Below are 11,335 nucleotides of genomic sequence, written 5' to 3' on the forward strand. Positions count from 1 at the left end.
AAACTTGTTAATCAATCAATTTTATTTTATATAGCCTTCGTACATCAGCTAATATCTCGAAGTGCTGTACAGACACCCAGCCTAAAACCCCAAACAGCTAGTAATGCAGGTGTAGAAGCACAGTGGCTAGGAAAAACTCCCTAGAAAGGCCAAACCTAGGAAGAAACCTAGAGAGGAACCAGGCTATGAGGGGTGGCCAGTCCTCTTCTGGCTGTGCCGGGTGGAGATTAAAGATTAGAGATTTTCAGTTAAGAGATTTATCAGCATGACAATATTCTATATTTCCATGTAGTAATAGTTATATACATGCAATAATAGTATACAGTGCCCTCCATAATTATTTAGGACAGTGAAGCATGTTTTCCTTTTGGCTCTATTCTTTTGGCTCAAAGTTTGGATTTTAATCAATTACTATGAGGTTAAAGTGCAGACTGTCATCCTTAAATTTTTGGGTATTTTATTAATATCAGGTGAACCATTTAGAAATTACAGCATTTTTTGTACCCATTTTAGGGGACCAAAAGATTGCGAGAAATTCACTTGTGTAGTTAAAAAGTCAAATATTTGGGGTTCCAGCAGGCCACAAATGTGCATGTCTGCTCAAACGGTCAGAACAGACTCCATGAGGGTGGACTCCATTTGTGGCCTGCTGGAGGTCATTTTGCAGGGCGCTGGCAGTGCACCTCCTTGCACAAAGGCGGAGGTAGCGGTCCTGCTGCTGGGTTGTTGCCCTCCTACGGCCTCCTCCACGTCTCCTGATGTACTGGCCTGTCTCCTGGTAGCGCCTCCATGCTCTGGACACTACGCTGACAGACCAGCAAACCTTTTTGCCACAGCTCGCATTGATGTGCCATCCTGGATGAACTGCACTACCTGAGCCACTTGTGTGGGTTGTAGACTCCGTCTCATGCTACCACTAGAGTGAGAGACCGCCAGCATTCAAAAGTGCCAAAACATCAGCCAGGAGCATAGGAACTGAGAAGTGGTCTGTGGTCACACCTGCAGATCACTCCTTTTTTGGGGGTGTCTTGCTAATTGCCTATAATTTCCACCTTTTGTCTATTCCATTTGCACACAAGCATGTGAAATTTCCATAACATAGTCAATCAGTGTTGCTTCCTAAGTGGACAGTTTGATTTCACAGAAGTGTGATTGACTTGGAGTTACATTGTGTTGTTTAAGTGTTCCCTTTATTTTTTTGAGCAGTGTATATATATATATATAGTGATTATTTTTCACATCTGTGTCCATATTGTATGCCAGGGGTGTCAAACTCAATCAGTGCAAGGGCCATACTGAAGAAACACATMATTTGCAGCCCAGACATTAGCCTGTTATGTTTGTTTTTACAAAGCAAACTTGCATACAACTGTGGCCCAAACCCAAGGTTTTATTAGAAACAATATGTCCCTCTAATGTCCACTTATGTACATAGGTTGCTGTCTATAGGCCTATCATCAACCAATATTTCTCAAATCCTTTCGGGCTGAATTCCAGCTAAACTTGGACAGCTAGGCCTCCTAACTACTTACAGAAAACATGCTTCTAATGAAGAGCTAGAAATATCCATAAAATACTGAAATATATAAGGTCATTTTGTCAAACTTGTGAGGATCTCCATGGTCATTAGTTKCTCATTCAAAAAAAGGTGCTGCTACTTCACTCAATCCGTTTCAAAAGTATCCCATCCTAACTGTTTTACATTCCCTGAGACCATTGGTGGAAAAAGTAACCAATTCATTCTTGAGTAAAAGTAAAGATACTTGAAAAGAAAATTACTGAAGTGAAAGTCACCCAGTAATGTTACTTGAGTAAAAGTCTAAAAGTATTTGGTTTTAAAATGTACTTATGTATTAAAAGTAAACGTATAAATCATTTAAAATGTATTACATTAACCAGACAACACTATGCTTCAATTGCTCGTTCGGTGCAGCGGACTGCAGGGGTATAGTGCTGCCAGAGCACACCAGAGTTTCGCTCAGCCACTTCTCACAAATTTTGTGAAGTTAGATGACAGCTGAATCAATGTCTTGGAAGATAACAATGATTCATTAGTATTCTATATAACATAATCAAATATAATAGTATAACTTTACTATTACCCTAAAAACACCACAATTTCATGAGATTTTAGGATGGTTAGTTATCATGCGGCCAAAAATCAACAGCACGCGCCACTAGGCAGCAAGTGGTTGGATTGAAACAAAATACAGGTAGGCTTTATAGTTAACACCATCTGCTCTAATTTGCTCACGAAACAGTAGTTCAAGAAGACCTAAATGCATATGTAAATGTTTTTATTCATTTAGGCAACATGAATAACTAACATGAATCATCCTGTCGTCCCTCATTTGGGTATTTTAAATGTGCTCACCTTAGGCATGTGTCTGCACGCTTTCCCTTAGCTGCGCCTGGTAAACCTGACACATGAAAGCAACGCAATAAACATTGAACTCACTGTTGAATTCACCGATGCAAGCGCATCAGGCTGTAATTTCATAAAGTAGATGACGCAACTGTTGGCTCATTTATACTCGTTTGTGTGTCCTATTGTCTTTCAGTAGTAATTTATACCCAGCATTACATTTTCTGTAGACCTACAGCCAGTGTCCCGTTTTCAGTTCCAATATTACCCATTTAGGCTACAGTTCCCTTGACATGCCATAGGCCTATTTTAAGTCCCGTCTTAATCTAGAGTTGCCCTTGCCACTTTCTATGTTCTGAAGGGAGGTGGTGGCAGCCTTCTCAGCTACAAGACACCATCTCAACTGAAACTGATTCATATRGCGAACACAATCCAAACAGCAGCTACTTCGCCATCACCAGGGTCTGCATCATCCACAATACCTAACATGCCATCACCAGTCTGGGCTGTCAGTGGTTCAAAACAAGAACAGTAAATGGTCTCGTGGCTGAGTATGATGGCCTGTTATGTGGGGTAGGCAAACTGAAAGACTTAAGTCAAGCTGCATGTCAAGGATRACGTMTTACCTGTCGCTCAGCCCCACAGAAGAGTACTCTGCCATGTCAGAAAACACATTGAGGCTGAATTTGTCATGCCCCGATCTGTTTCACCTGTCCTAGTGCTTGTCTCCACCCCCTTCCAGGTGTTGCCCATCTTCCCCATTATCACCTGGGTACTTATACTGGTGTTCTCTGTCTGTTGCCAGTTCGTCTTGTTCGTTAAGTCAACCAGCGGTTTTTCTTAGCGCCTGCGTTTCCCCCCAGTCTCTCTTTTTCTTGCTCTCCTGGTTTTGATCTTTGCTTGTCCTGACTCTCTGCCCGCCTGCCTGACCACTCTGCCTGAGCCTGCCTGCCTGCCGTCCTGTGCCTTTGCCCCTACKCTGGATTTCTGACCTCTGCCTGACCTGACTCTGCTTGCCGTCCTGTGCATTTGCCACTATTGATTATCGACCTCGGCCTGTCGTTTGCCTGCCCCTGTTGCTGTAATTAACATTGTTACTTCAACATAGTCTGCATTTGGGTCTTACCTGAAACCTGATAAAATTAAAACGTCTGGTGGACCTTTATATCGTTGAGACAGTAGAGGGTCCAACACCATGGGTGTCACCAATCATCGCGATCCCCAGACCAAAAGACCCTGAGGCTGTACGGCAGGCCAATGAGGATCAAGCTGCCTGGGCCCCCCATCAGGCGAAAGCAGGATRACACTGCAAAGTGCTGACRCTGCAGCCAAACAGAAGATGAAAGAGCATGCYGACAAGACATACCATGCCATCCACACTGAAAGTGGGTGACACAGTTCTCTGTCCTCAAAGAAAGRAAGGGAAACTGCCAACTCCATTCAATCCAAGACCACACCAGGTGATAGCTGTCAAAGGACCTATGGTCACAGCAGCTCACAACAATCATGGCATTACCAGAAACTATTCACACTTCAAAGTCATATGACTGCCTTGCACAAACCTCCCACTGGATATAGAATGGAGCAATACTGAGAGTGACATGGACTGGAGTGTAGGTGAGGAAGAACAAGACCGTGCTCCTCAAACCCCCCTCCCCAGTCAGAAGATACCCTCTCAGCAAGAACGGGTCAAACAGCACACTTATTTGACTTTAAAAAGTAAACGGGACTGGTTGTCAGATACACCATTGAAAGACTAATACTGTAGTTTGTTTTATGCCCAAAGGAAAGGAGGGTTGTAATGTTCTTGATATTACCTGCCTGTTAGGTGTTTATGGTATTTACTTCAGGCATGGAGAAACAGGAATTTAGTTATACGAGTGAGAGTGTGGGAAGCACAATAGAGATTCTTTATCCAAGTTCTATTAAAGAAGTTCTGCATAACAATCAATCTGGATTCATCCATCAGTTAAACATTATAGGCTTGTTGTACACAGATATGAAACATGAATTCATGAGTTTCTAGTGGATGGACCATATGGTTGAAGAGAAAAGTGTAATTAATGAAAAAAGCATCTAATCAACCATGGCGTTATTTTAAATTAACTTTGCATCTCTTCCAACTATTGACTTTTACAACTGCCACTAGTTTGGTACCAAAACATTAACAAAGACATATTAGTCAAATAAATAAGTGTTTAAAAGGAAATATATTTCATACTGAAACCCTCATATGAAACATCAATATTATTCACTAACACAGTGGTTTGTATTTAGGATTATGTTTTACAGCTTTGTCGTTCATTTTCTTCAATCTTATTTACATGTGATAAGGCCACACCGAGGGCCAGAGATCATTACAAATGCCTGTTATGATCTGAAGTACCCCAAAAGGCCACTAGATGTCATATGATACAATTTCTAAAAAAACATTGAAAGCTACCAAAATTCTAATAGTTTACTGGTAAACTTCGAAAGTCTCCATTAATATAATCTCCCCTACTGACTATATACAACTATTTTGAATGAAACTTGCTACTTCCATTAGTCTGTGGTTCTTAAGAGATCTTGATTCCTGWAYAAATGTCACTCAACTACTYCACCAGAACAGTATTGTTTGMCTGTACTTTTCTATASKGATTYTGTTTGCCAATGGAGASTCATRGAAAGAGATGAGRCGCTTTGCCCTGACAAACCTTAGAGACTTTGGGATGGGCAAGAAAGGRAGTGAGGAGAAMATYTTAGAGGAAATYCMCTACCTGWTTGAAGTGTTGGAAAAACATGARGGTAWGCRTTTGTAGTTCTGATATCAAAACAAGTCTAAGGGCACTATTCATTCATMTKGYGGAAGTTCAGCATTACAGCATGAATTCAATTTAAAGTCAATGTTCCCACGTTAGCACAAGCAGAGACTGCATTCATGGTAAACAATGCATGTGCAGGAGATGGGGGAGCTGGTGAGGGGACTGAAGGAGACTCAACCCTCAGATGTGTGGACGCTTTGTGGACTCGTTCCTTGTCCGAAAGCAGACCCTGGAGGTATGAAGACTTATTACAGTTAAAAACATGTAATGTCTTGGAATTAATAACTAGGAGAGTCCGGTGGTAGCTGTTCTTGTTTACTGAAACATGACCTGTGTTAGTTTGTGTATGTAAGAAATCAGGCAAATGGAGTCTCACTATCAAGAAAACAACCTGGTATTTAGTGTTGSTAACCTGTTTRGTGCTGGTACTGACACCACCGGGACAACCCTGCRCTGGGGTCTGCTGCTAATGGCCAAGTTCCCCCATATACAGGGTAAGGAYTGATATAAACACAGAGACTAAACATTAAAGCACTCATGGTGTTACAAGTTGTAAACATTGACAAATGGCCAACTTAAAACTAGATTAGGATGTGTGGGTTAATCAAGGTTAAAGGTTAACTAAGGTTTATAACTTCCACTGTAGTAACTYCAACCCCTCCCTCCTATCTGTCTCAGACCGGGTMCAGGAGGAGATCAGCAGGGTTACAGGAAGTCGTCTGCCCTTGGTAGAGTAGAGGACAAGAAGAACCTGCCCWACACTGATGCAGTGATCCATGAGACCCAGAGACTGGCTAACATTGTACCCATGGCCATCCCTCACACCAATCATTTATTAAACAAAGTTTCATTACTTTTACTCTGATTATAAGTGTCCTATGCYTCACTCTCACTGCAGGGGACGTCTGTGATTCCTTTATTGATGTCCATCCTACAGGACAATAGCGAATGGGAGAGCCCCCACTCCTTTAACCCCTCCCACTTTCTGGATGAGCAGTGATGATTCGTCAACAGGGATGCCTTCATGGCCCTTTCTGCAGGTATATCAACTTCATCATTTAGCAAATAATTKAATTGCAAAAAGTAGAGAAATTGTGGTAGCTTCTTGGACAGACTTCATGCTATTTCCTATTTCTTTGGTCTCTCTCGCATGTCGGGGAGGGTCTGGGCAGGATGGTTTCTTCCTCTTCACCTCCCTCTTGCCTTAGTTTCTCTCCTCCTCCTGGAGTAACAGAGGATGATCTGGACCTCACACCATTACTGGGGTTCACCCTCAATCCTTCACCTCACCAGCTGTGTGCTGTGAGCCGGGTCTGAGATGAGTCTGGACCAATGTACAGTATATTACACACTGCTTAGAACAACTTCTCTACTTTAGCCAAACAAAGGGCTATGCTGAATTTAAAAACAAAATGGTGTTGTGAATGATCTGTAAGTCACTTTGGACAAAAGCATCTGCTAAATGACATTATTGTATACTGAAGAAATACCTTGCTAGGTACAGTAAATGTGTTTGTACTTTTTGCATCGCAACACCGGCGAGGAAGACGAATCAGATGTTTAAGTCAATTATAGAGAACAAAACATTTCCTACTAATATTTTTTTAATCCTAATAAATAAAATGTGAGTATCTTAAAGCGTGTATATTTGTGATAGTGGATTTTCCAGTAGTGATATCAGTGTAACAGGTTTGTCCAGTTAGGGCAAGGAGGACCAATAGAATCACTCAACCTTTATTTATGTAGGGACCTTTAGACTGCGTAAACATCCAAGACCTTTTACATAGAGACACAGAGACTGGTGTTATCAGCTGTAAATGTTGTCAAAGGGCCAACCTCAAGCACAGGTTATTGAACCAAGCTAAAGATCATTCTCTCTCTTCCTGTGTTTGGTTTAGATGTGTTTGTTAACAATTAATGAATTAAAATAAAATGTATCTAGTATTGAACTGAACTGGTGCAACAGAATTCCTGGAAAAGCAAACTGAGCCAAGACTTAACACTAACAAAAACAAAATAGGAATGAAAAAAGATTACAATGGAATTTTAAATAAATAAAGTTGTTAAAATTTGCCTGGGCATCAGAGGCCCATGTTGTCCAAAGGTGGAGAGATGATAACTAATGTTTGGAAACTGTTGTCTGCCTCTGAGTAACTTGCCTGTCCAACCCAAATCTAAGAGCTTGTGTGTAGTTTGAATCAGAGCTATCTGTTGTCTTTGGTACACACTTATAGGGTGGTGTAGGAGGAACCCCGTGACATCAGAAACAAACATATCCTAGCTATTGCATAATCCCCCCCATCAGTTTGTTCCTCATTTGTATTTATTATGGATCCCCACTACTCTTCTAGGGGTCCAGCAAAATTTAGGCAGCAATTCTATTCAGTGTTTTTTTAAAGTTAGGTTTAAATAAAGAGTGCATCATCTCTCCAGATAATAGGTATTGAAAAAGAGCGCCACCATGTGGTGGTTTCCAAAAGGGGTGCCGGTTTCGATTATAGGTGCAACTGTCCCGGTTAGAGAACGTTAATGACCAGTAGGAGACAGGGATACAATCCACACTTTATTACCACACTGAACAGACAGGGGCACACACACAGCGACAGGAAGAGGACTGATGGAATGGTGAACTGTGGTTTTATGGTATTCAGCCACTAACACCACAATGATGTTAGAGAAAGTCCAGAGTGAAGAATAGTGTCCATGGGTGAGGTCCATAGGTGAGGCCCTCTGTTGATGCAGCCAGAAGGTTTATAAACCAGCTGTTGACTCCTGAAGCTGCAGAAAGAGACTGAGGAGCTCAGAGACAGTGTTGGGGGTTCTCCTAGCGCAGGTGGGCACCTAATTGGCTGWCCCCAGTCCGTTGACTTGTTCAGGAGAGTTAGACAAGGCAACCATAGCAACCTGTCCTMGAAACAGAGTTGTGAACGGATGGTTTACAACCAATAGGGGGAACGGAGCGTACTGCAGCAGGTAGAGAATCCCAAAGTTTGTCTCTTGTCCCAGGACCAGAGAGATGGTTTGAGAGAGTTATTATATACATAATTTTACAGGTATAGTGATCATAAACCATGGTCCCCGTTATCAGACCATACTATAATTTAGTCAAAGATCTGCAGGACATGTGCTGTTTAGGCTTGGCAATATTATTCTGTTTTTCAGACTGCCTAGCTCCTCCCCTGAGGCTGTCCACTCATCTATACAAGGTGAGTTTTCATGGACTGGCAGATGGACGAGCAGGAAGTTCTTACAGAGTTATTGTTTTGTGTGAACACAACTCGTCTCTCTTTTTAGCCCAGTGTAAGGTATAAGAGTTGAGTTTGAAGATGTCTCTTATAGAAGATCTTCTCCAGACATCGAGCATGGGGACTGCTGGGGGTTCTACTATTTCTACTGGTCCTCTACCTCTTCTTCTCTGCTTCCATCTCTGAGGAACAGCGGAAGTAGCCTCCAGGACCCAGACCACTGGCCCTGCTTGGTAACATGCTCCAGCTGAATCTCAAGTGGCTCTACCAGACTCTCTGTGGGGGGAGATCAATAAATCAAATGTTTGCTTGCTTGATCTGTTCAATTTCAAGGACCTCCTTTCTAGGTATTGACAGATTTACAGTATTTACACTCAGTCATTCATTTCTGGGAGGTAACACAAATCAAGTACTAAACTTGTCTGTCAAACATTGACCTCAGATGTTCATCCAGTCATATTTGATGAGGCATTTGGCTCTGAAATGAAAGGATTGTATCTGTCTCAATAAAGCTGTCCCTTCACATCATTTCATGTTCTACAGCTGTCCAAGAAATATGGCTCAGTGTTCACAGTTCACCTTGTACCCAGAAAAGTGGCTGTTCTGGCCGGATATAAGCCGGTCAAGCAGGCACTGGTAAACTATGCAGAGCAGTTTGGGGACAGGGACATCACTCCTGTGCTCGGTGAACTAAACAAAGAGCACAGTAATGGCAGATAACTGGTGCACAAACCAACTACATTGCACTTGACAATGGACCGTTAAACAGGCATAATTGGTGCTATACTGTGAACACCACCCTGAATATCTGACATATGTTATTCTCTCCTGACTAGGGTTGCAAAGCTACCTGTAAATTACCAAAGTTACCAGAATCTTCAGTAATTTTGGTAATAAACAAGTAATCTATGGCAATCTATGGTAACTTTGGCAATTTATACTTAAATATCTATATATTTTATATATTAATATATAATATTATTTTTTCACATCTGTGTCCATATGGTACACAGATATGAAACATGAATCCCCAAGTTTCTACTGGATAGTGTAACGTCAACTTCCAACTTACACCCTCAAACACCTAGATCCCCCGAACGCAGCTCACTCTCCAGATCCCAATCACCTGTTCACACACCTGTATGTCATTATCACACTATTTAGTTCAGTTCTTTACATGCCATCACTGTGAGGTATTGTTTGTTTTGTGACACATGTTGTGTGCAGTGTGTCCTGTGAATTACTCCTCCCGTGTATGATAGTTTTTGCCTGCCTCACTAACGATACTTTTTTGCCTATTCCCTGCCTGTACTTTAGCCGATCGGATTTCCTGTTATCTACCTATTGCCTGATCTCCCGGACTATGTTACTAGCCTTTTCCCTGCCTGTGTTGTTGCACTTTTGGACCCCCTGTGTATGACCTTCTGCCTGCCCCTGGACCCAGCTACCTGCCTCATCCTGTGATCCTTTGATATAAACACCTGCGGTGCCCTGCGCTTGAAACCAGCTCTCTGTCTCCCCTCGTGTTCATTACAGGTCGGCTTTAAATTAAGCTTTTCTAGTCTATTTAATGAAAAAAGCATCTCATTGGCATTATTTTCAATTTTGTGCAACTCTTCCAACTATAGAGTTTTTTACAACTGCCACCAGTTTGGTGCCATAACATTTGACATAGTAAAATAAATAAAAGTGTGTAAAAATAAATCTAAAGTATATTTCATACTGAAACCCCCATAGTGAATAACATTAGTATTTAATAAGTTGATGGTCACAGGTAAAACATTTGACACAACCAAGCCAATGTATGGCAGCCGGTTTGAATACTCTGATCTGAGGCATGATGGATTGAGCCAATGAGACCATCCAACTTGGATGCTCTTTTCCAATACAGGTATTGTACTGTGCTTATGATGATGATTACTTTGAGAGCAATGACAGACTGGTCACACTATGCTAAATTTACTGAGAAATGCTTGCTTACGAGCCCTTTTCATTGATGCAGAGTTTAATAAGAATAGAACAGTAACACAAGAATGGATCTACAGTACTTCCTCCATAGAGATCCTGTTATTCTTTGAACACCTCCTGGCGTTTTGCCCACTATCACATTCTAACTATAGAATTAGAACAGTTATTATATTTCCATGATTCTAACAGTTCAACCAAGTGTTTTGATCTAAATCGCAAGTCAAATCACAATTGCAATATTTTGTAAAAATAAGGCCTAGATTTTTCACCTATATAGTGCAGCACTATGTGGCAGTGTGGGAATGATCTCAAATGAGATCAACTTCTGGTTGAAGTTTAATTGAGCAGTATAAAATAATCCAAATGGAAAAGCCCCACTGAAATCAATTTGAATGTATGTGGCCACAACTTATACAGCAAATTTAGAACTTTTAATATAATAATAAATAATAATATATATTTTGGCCATATCGCCCAGCCCTAGGTTGTTGATATGATCTATAAGATTGTTTTACCTGGCTAATGTTTTCAGGTTTCTAACATTCAGTAAGTAAAATTATAGAATGGACTTCAGCACACTATGCCTGCTTTTAGCTGGCTAATGTTTTCTTTCCAAAGGACTTCATGACTCAAGCATTGCATTTGTTAATAAATGTTGAAGTGGCATAGTGTTCCATTTGCTACAGTTTTACAAATAAATGTTTGTTGACAGAAGAGACCTTTGACACATTTTATCCACAACATGACTTGCGTTCTTCTACCTCAAAAGTAAACTGACTTCAGGTTGTCTTTATCAGTATCTATAGACACTGGCGTAACATAGTTTCTGTGGACCACACCCCCAAGGTCGGAGTTCGCCCCCCCCCCACCTCCCTTAAATAAAAATAATAGAACGTGTCAGCCAGACAATACCCATACTTGCATTCTAAATATACTGAACAAAAATATCAACG

The 11,335-nt window shown here is 41.2% G+C and overlaps 1 pseudogene; it reads left to right on the top strand.

Annotated features, from left to right (window-relative positions):
- Nucleotides 1–4,973: 4,973 nt before the first annotated feature.
- LOC139024975 (cytochrome P450 2K1-like) lies at nucleotides 4,974–6,345 on the top strand (annotated as a pseudogene).
- Nucleotides 6,346–11,335: the final 4,990 nt, after the last annotated feature.

This window comes from Salvelinus sp. IW2-2015, unplaced genomic scaffold, assembly GCF_002910315.2.
Source record: "Salvelinus sp. IW2-2015 unplaced genomic scaffold, ASM291031v2 Un_scaffold2093, whole genome shotgun sequence".
Classification (NCBI taxonomy): Eukaryota; Metazoa; Chordata; class Actinopteri; order Salmoniformes; family Salmonidae; genus Salvelinus; species Salvelinus sp. IW2-2015.